Raw genomic sequence first — 6,036 nt, forward strand, 5'->3', positions numbered from 1 at the left:
TCGTGCGTGATGTTGAGTCATCAGGTTGTTTGAGAAGCGGCTCTATTCCACTTCCTAGGAATTTTTTACCTTTTATACTATCCCTCTAGCTTGATACTTTATTCTTTCTTAGAGAAAAGCAGAGATGTTCTTACCAAGACCAAAGAAAGCGATAGAGGAGATTCTCCCTCCACACTCGGCGTCCCGGTTCTGACCCATTGTTTTGAGGGCATCCCCATCAACCCGCCTATCCTCACGACAGTGGAAGTTGCACTCTAAAGGTATCTCACCTTTGAGCTCAGGCATTTTACAGAAGCTTTAGTACCCTTTTTGTGAAAAGAACTATTTAGTGGAATTAAGGATAAAACTGATTAAAGATGTTTGTGGAGATCTAATATATTCCAAGTACTCTGCTGAACATGGGTGATAAAAAGGTGGAGTAGACCTAACCTCAACCCTCATGGAATTTGCATACAATGTAACGAAACAGGCAATAAAGAGTAAATAGGCGAATGTGGTAAGAAGGTAGAAGAGACCATGGAGGTTTGAATTTTAGACCTGGTACTTACAGCATGACTTTCGGAATGGGTGATATTTAAACGGAAACGTGGGATTGTTATAGGAATATGAGCTTGGCATTTTACAGGAACGATCAGGGCAGCCTGGCCTGTCAGTGATTAAGTGGGGGAGCCGGCAGGAAGTAAGATCAGAGGTGGACAGGGAACCAGATCTTGTAGTAGTTTAGATTTTAGTCTTATTATTAAAGCAGGACCATTAGCACTTTTTAAACTATTAAATGCCTCAGTGTGTATTTCCCCCCAAACAATAGTATTTTACATAGTCACAATACAATTATGAAAATCAGAAAATTAACAATACTATTGTCTAATATACAGACTTCTTTAGATTTTGGCAACTCAGTAATGCCCTTCATACAAAAAAAAAAAAAATCCAACACCACACATTGCATTCAGTGACAGGTCTTTAGGCTCCTTTAATCTGAAAATAATAGCTTAATATAAATAGTGGCTTAATAATTCCATTGTCTCCGAATGTCATAACTTGATTAAAATAGTTTTTCTTCTTTCCTCTTAGAATTAAATTCTTTACTATAAAATTCAATGACTAATTCTTTCCTCCCAGCTTCTGTTATTTGAGCTGGTGCCTCTGAGGGTCGCATCTCTCAACTGTCAGGCGGTTTCCTGAAAGAGGCCTCATTTTAAGTGAGCCAGAAGCCCCTTCCTCAATTTAACTTTCCTTGACTAGATCATATTAAAGGAAAAGAGCTGACTCTGCTGTGTTGTTTTTTTTTCAGTGTAAGTAACATTTTAGTGGTTGAACTTTGTTTTGTTTGTTTGTTTGTTGATTTTTATTTTTTTTTTAATATGGAAAGCTTCAAGAATTTACGTGTCCTTGCACAGGAGCTATGCTAATCAATTCTGTATGGTTCCCATGTGCCTCGATGTGGTGGTGGTCCGGGTGTGTGCGGACTGAACTTTGTTTTTTAATGTTGCCTCCCACGTTGTAGGAATCCAGTATGTCATTTGATAGCCTTGATACGTGTTTTTTAAAGATAACATATTAAGCAGTATTTTAAAACACGCCAGAGAAAAGATGTAATGAATGAACCTGTAATTATAAAGATTTGCATAAGTTTTCAGTGATCTTGATATATACACGCAAAAGAAATTATTAAATTCCAGTTCAATTAAAGAAATGTTTTAAAGAATTATTGAAAATAATCGGGAAGTGCATATTTAATAATATGATACAAGTTTTTAGTAAATAGGTGGAACAAAACGTAATGTAGCTGAATAATGACCAAGAAGGAGAAAAACGGCGCAGGTTTACAGGCGCCCGGCTAGCTCAGTCGGTAGAGCATGGGACTCTTAATCCCAGGGTCGTGGGTTCGAGCCCCACGTTGGGCGTTGTTTTGTGTTTCCTTAAGAAATTTTGTTTTACGGTTTCTCCAAAGCATTATAACCAAATAGGGGATCTTGAAACCTAATTATTTTCAACATTAACCAGATCTCCGGAAAAAAGTTTATTTTGCAAACGAAACAGGTCTCAGACCGCGCTTGCGCACTTGAAAGCACACGTTTCTCTTCCTTTCTGCGGTCTCTTCCCAACTTCCTCCTTAAAGCACAGAGGAAACTGAAAGTCCACTGTTTAAAGTTGAGACTCGTTTTCTGTGTTACTATTTTAGTCTTATTATTAGTTACTGGTAGAGGGCAATTTTTGCTTCTACCAGAACAAAATACGAGCACCGATTTTGGCACCTTTTCCAAGACTTAAAGATCTCATGTAAAAGCAGCTGGGGAGGCTGGAGGATTTCGAAGAAACTGTGTCTTCCTTTTTTGTTTATTTTACTTTTTCTTGCTTTCATTATAGGGCCTGTACTGGGTAAGGGGTAGGTAGAGGAATATCCCCTGAAGAATATACAGTGAGAAGTTTCTCTTTCTGTAGTCAGATCTGTACGACCAGTACATACATAATCCAGTTTTCTAACGATATTTGGGATCTATCCACCCAGTTGGATGGTTATTAGGAAGTTAATATTCTGATAAGGATGAGGCTCTTTGAAACAGAAGCACAAAACAACTGAGATGTGAACATTCAGATGGGCTTTTAGGTACCTACAGGAGGCAGGATTTCTGCCTTCTCTCTTCAATAAGAATTCTGAAGTAATCAGAGAAGTCCACACACCTGGATTCCACACCACCACATCCAGGCACATTCCAGGATCTCACTCACCACACAACACACGTGAACTATCCATGCTCCTACCTGAAGCCAACCCTACCTAAAGCCCTAGTTCCTACCTTTGTGTGTTCTCCACCAGCTTTCCTCCCACTTAACTACCGATTTCTCTCTCTCTCTCTCTCTCTCTCTCTCTCTCTCTCTCTCTCTCTCTCTCCTCTCTCGTTTCCTTCAACATACAAACATGCTGTTAGTTCTCTATCTTAAAACAAAAATTTTGACCTAGTTTCCCTGCAGGCTGCCATTCTATTTCTCTGTTCCCCTTTGAAACAAGTCATCCCTCTCCCAACCGCTTACCAGGAGTCTTCTCCTTGCATCTCTTAACCCTGATATTGCCTTCGACCAGACCCCAAAATCACCTGTAATTGAACAAGTTTGCTTGATTACTCATTTCAGGCATAAAGCTGAAATTAGTAAAGTAAAAGACATTCATTTAGTAAGAGAGGATGTTTGGTGTTTTAAGTTGGACAGTGACCAACTTGTCTAAAGTGGATGATCTGTGAGATGCTAATCCGAAGTCCAGGTCTTTGCCCTTCTGATTAACCCACTGGACTATAAATCAAGATTTCCTACAACCCTCTCCTCAGGTTTGATAATTTCCTAGTGAGTTATGAAGGGTTATTAAGTTTCCTAGGGCTGCCATCACAAAGTATCACAAACTGGATGACTTAAAATAACCAAAATGTATTGTCTCCCTGTTCTGGAGGCTAGAAGCTTGAAATCAAGGCGTAGACAGTCATGCTCTCAAAGGCTCTCTTGAAGAATCTGTTCTATGGTTCTTTCTCTTAGCTTTTTGATGGCACCACAATACGTGGTATTCCTTGGATTGCAGCTGCATAACTCCAATCTCTACCTCGGTTGTTACATGCTTTCTCCTTGAGTATCTCTGCCACACAGGGCATTTTCCTCTTCTTATATGGACACCAGTTTTATTGGATTAGGGCCCACCCCAATGACCTCATCTTAATTTGATTACATCTGCAAAGACTTTATTTCCAAATAAGGTCACACTCACAGGTAGTGGGGATTAGGACTTCAAGATCTTTCTGGAGCACACAATTCAACCCTAACAGTGGGCTCCATTTGTTAACCTCAGCCACCAGGTGTCTGCCACTTTACAGCTAGTTATAAAGTTCTACTTCAATCAGAGATCTTATTTTTTATATTATTCAATGATGAAAAACTTCTCAAAAGTAAGCATGGAACAGAGTGTGGAATCTTGGAGGGAAGGCAAGGGAGGGTGGGTGGGTGGGAGGTAAGCAACTAAAGACCTTGTATGTATCTATGCATAACCCATGGACACAGACAATAGGGTGGTGAAGACCTGGGGCTGGGGGCAGGGGCAGGCTGGAGGCAGTCAATGGGGGAAACAAGGGGACATATGTAATATTTTCAATAATAAAGAATTAAAACAAAACAAACTCCTAAGTAATCCAAATTCAACAAGACAGAATTTTACTATGAAAAAGACATTAATAGTGAATCTGTACAATTGACAATTAATGGTACAATCCCAAGGAGGAATTTCAAGGCTAAGAAATAAAGGGGCTTTGGCTCCTCCAGCATGGCTGTGTTTGAGCATTGATCCATGAATCAGGAGGTCATGGTTCGATTCCCCATCAGGGCACATGCCAGGGTTGTCAGTTTGATCCCCAGTATGGGGCGTGCAAGAGGCAACAGATCAATGATTCTCCATCATCATTGATGTTTCTCTCTCTCTCTCTCTCTTCCTTCCTTTCTGAAATCAATAAAAATATTTTTAAATGAAATAAAGGACCTTTATTATAGAGCTTATATTCCCAAAAGGAAGATAAAAGCTGTATACAAACAATTATAAGGTGAAAACTGTAAGTACCTCAGTTACAAATAATGTGCTTATGGGAAAGATCACTACTTTGTGGGAAAGGATATTGTGGAAGAGTGGTAAGCACAGAAGACACAGGAATCTCAGTTTTAGAAATGAATATATTATTAAAATAGATGGCAATTTTGAACTTTTATAGTTTTTTCCCCACTGGTTTAATATACTTGGGATGTAGAATCCAGAAAATATATCGATTCCTACTGTCTTCAGAAATGAGAGTACATAGGTATATACCTATTTCCCATCTTTACAGATCCTAGGAAGAATGAAACCAGCAAAATTTCAGTAACAGGTAGTTCATTACAAACAAATGAAGAAAAACAAACAAAAATAAAAAAACAATGACTGAGTACATTATTTCAAAGAACTACAGCCCTGAGAAGATGAAAATCACAAAAGAAAAGATTAAAGATGTCATGATACATGTTTATGAAGCAATGCATAAAAATGCATAAGACGGTCCTAACTTGTTTGGCTCAGTGGATAGAGTCTTGGCCTGCGGACTGAAGGGTCCCAGGTTCAATTCTGGTCTAGGGCACATGCCTGGGTTGTGGGCTTGATCCTCAGTAGGGGCCTGAAGAGGGCAGTTGATCAATGATTCTCATCATTGATGTTTCTCTCTCTCCCTTCCTCTCTGAATAAAGTATATATTTTAAAAAATATATAAATTATTTTTTTCTTAGAAATGTAGAATGGTTGATAAAAGAAATTGTAAAGTTAGGAAGTGAACATTTCCATACTTTAACAAATGCTTACCTATGCTCTCAAACATTCTCAATCCAAAGTATCAAATATATTTCTGGAAAAACACATTATTTTAACATGGACACATAAATACCAAAACAAGGATTTTAAGAAATAGACCTATGTTAATATCTGAAATAATTGGTTATGGTAATATTATTCTTTAAATGAAATAATTGCTAAAAGTAATGAAATTATTGGGATCTCCAATGCCTAGGACAGATTATGTGAATCGTGGAGGAAATATGTTATTCTTTTTTTTCGTTTTTATAACCTTTAATATAGTTTATTTTTTAAAAATATATATTTCTTTATTGATTTCAGAGAGGAAGGTAGAGGGAGAGATAGAAACATGAATGATGATCAACTGCCTCCTGCACGCCCCCTATGGGGAATCGAGCCCATGAAACTGAACCCAGGACCCTTCAGTCCACAGGCGGATGCTCTATCCACTGAGCAAAACCAGCTAGGGCTGTTATTCTTTTTTTAAAAAATGTACTATGTGCCTGGCTGGTGTGGCACAGTGGTTGAGCATCCAGCTATAAACCAGGTGGTCATGGTTCAATTCCTGGTCAGGGCACATGTCCAGGGTTGGGTGCTCAATCCCCAACAGGTGATCAATGATTCTCTCTCTCATGATTGACGTATCTGTCTCTCTCTCCCTCTCCCTTACTCTCTGAAATCAATAA

General features: G+C 38.7%; 1 long non-coding RNA gene and 1 other non-coding gene across 2 annotated transcripts; both read left to right on the top strand.

Annotated features, from left to right (window-relative positions):
* Nucleotides 1–16: 16 nt before the first annotated feature.
* Nucleotides 17–1,267, top strand: LOC111828073. The gene is made up of 2 exons (XR_002831846.1): nt 17–260; nt 1,123–1,267. It is a non-coding gene; the product is annotated as an uncharacterized LOC111828073 (long non-coding RNA).
* A 567-nt stretch (nt 1,268–1,834) lies between these two features.
* Nucleotides 1,835–1,907, top strand: TRNAK-CUU. Its single transcript has one exon. It is a non-coding gene; the product is annotated as a tRNA-Lys (tRNA).
* The last annotated feature ends 4,129 nt before the right edge of the window (nt 1,908–6,036 follow it).

This window comes from Myotis lucifugus, unplaced genomic scaffold, assembly GCF_000147115.1.
Source record: "Myotis lucifugus unplaced genomic scaffold, Myoluc2.0 scaffold_278, whole genome shotgun sequence".
NCBI classification, from domain to species: Eukaryota; Metazoa; Chordata; class Mammalia; order Chiroptera; family Vespertilionidae; genus Myotis; species Myotis lucifugus.